At 39.0% G+C, this 1,809-nt stretch overlaps 1 pseudogene; it reads right to left on the bottom strand.

Annotated features, from left to right (window-relative positions):
* Nucleotides 1-1,069: 1,069 nt before the first annotated feature.
* On the bottom strand, nucleotides 1,070-1,193 carry LOC128564162 (uncharacterized; annotated as a pseudogene).
* Nucleotides 1,194-1,809: the final 616 nt, after the last annotated feature.

Raw genomic sequence — 1,809 nt, 5'->3', positions numbered from 1 at the left:
ACAGATCTCATAAGCATTAGCCATGAATCCCACCATCAGGTTAAAAATAGAAGGTTTAAATGTGAAATATTGTGGCGGAGGATAGATTGTAGGTCTCTACCTTTATCCACAAAATGACTACTTTGAAACAGGATTTTTTTTTGTTTGTTTGTTTTTTTCTTTTGGTCTTTGTTATGAGTTTTTCCATAAGTCCCATGAAGTGGTATTTCAATGGTAGGAAAACACAACATCTTTTACCTAAAGAATATATTTATTCCTCCATAAAGCTAATGCAATCCCCCCCCCACCTTCAGTTTTAAAAGTTACTTAAAGACCCAGCTCATGGCAGCTTCTCTTAGCAAAAACTATAGTTCTGATGACCTGAAACATTTCAGGGTATTGCAGCAACCAACATTTACCCTCCAATAAATTTGTGTGACAGAAAAGGCGTGTAGATTTAACATGGTAACTTTTCTTCTTCTATCTGCCGCCTCCATAAAGTTGTCAGATAAATGTTTTGTTTCGAACATATATTTTTTTCCAGAAAACACAGTTTTAAAACCTCCATTAATAATCCCTGAGTAGTGCGGGAGAATCTAGGATGCTGAGTTTCCCAAACTTACTGAACCACAGAAGCTTTTTATCAGGATGATCCTATTAACACCTCTCAGAATAGTATCCCATTGGATACCTCTAGGATATTTTTTTTTCTGTTCCAGAATTATATGAAGTTAGGTCTCTTATCTTACAATCTCAGTTATCTGAATAACAGAAAACTTGAAAGTAAACAAGTACTAATGACTCTATAATATTGCAATAGACCTAGTCTCTGTATTATTGGCAGACAAACAGAAGCATGCCTACAGATACTCCTACATGTACCTTAGAATGAATGTATTCATTGTGGTCTTTAACATTTATATAAATATATGTTGAAATAACAGAGATCTATAATATATTTATAATTTTTATAATATAAAGTTGTATGATTATATCATATAATAAATACATAATTTCATAATTTTTATAATGATATATGCATGTGCTACTTTACACAAATGTATTTCCTAACTTTGTGTTTTTTTTTTCTCCACGTTTCCCCATTTACAATACAGACCAGGCATGGGGCCTGGGCTGGGGTGTACATAGGGTAGGTTTACTCTGCCTCCTCTTTCTATTCAGTCAGTGTAAGAACATAGCCTCTGTGGGCAGCGCCTGTGGTTCAGTGAGTAGGGCGCCGACCCCATATACTAAGGGTGGCAGGTTCAAACCCGACCCCGGCCAAACTGCAACAAAAAAATATCCAGGCATTGTGGCGGGCACCTATAGTCCCAGCTACTAGGGAGGCTGAGGCAAGAGAATTGCCTAAGCCCAGGAGTTGGAGGTTGCTGTGAACTGTGTGACGCCACGGCACTACCGAGGGTGATAAAGTGAACATAGCCTGTGGTGAGAACCAGGATACAATATTTCCTAACTTTGACCTCAGAGAACCTGGAAGCAATGCCAACCCAGTAGCAATGCACACACAGTGCCAAAATCTTGATTTCTAAACCTATTCTCCAATAAAAGGAATTAGGCCAGGTGTGGTGGTTTGCTCACACCAGTACTCCTAGCACTTTGGGAGGCAGAAACAGGAGGATCTCTTGAAACCAGGAGTTCAAGACCAGCCTGAGAAAGAGTGAGACCCTGTCTCTACAAAAAAGAGAAAAATTAGCCAGGCATGATGGCACACACCTTTAGTCCTGGCTATTCGGGAGGCTGAGCCCAGGAGTTTGAGGTTGTAGTGAACTATGATGATGCCACTGTACTCTATCCAAAATTACAGAACAA

The sequence above is a fragment of the Nycticebus coucang genome, chromosome 13 (genome assembly GCF_027406575.1).
Source record: "Nycticebus coucang isolate mNycCou1 chromosome 13, mNycCou1.pri, whole genome shotgun sequence".
Classification (NCBI taxonomy): Eukaryota; Metazoa; Chordata; class Mammalia; order Primates; family Lorisidae; genus Nycticebus; species Nycticebus coucang.
This window is presented reverse-complemented; position numbering and strand designations above follow the sequence as displayed.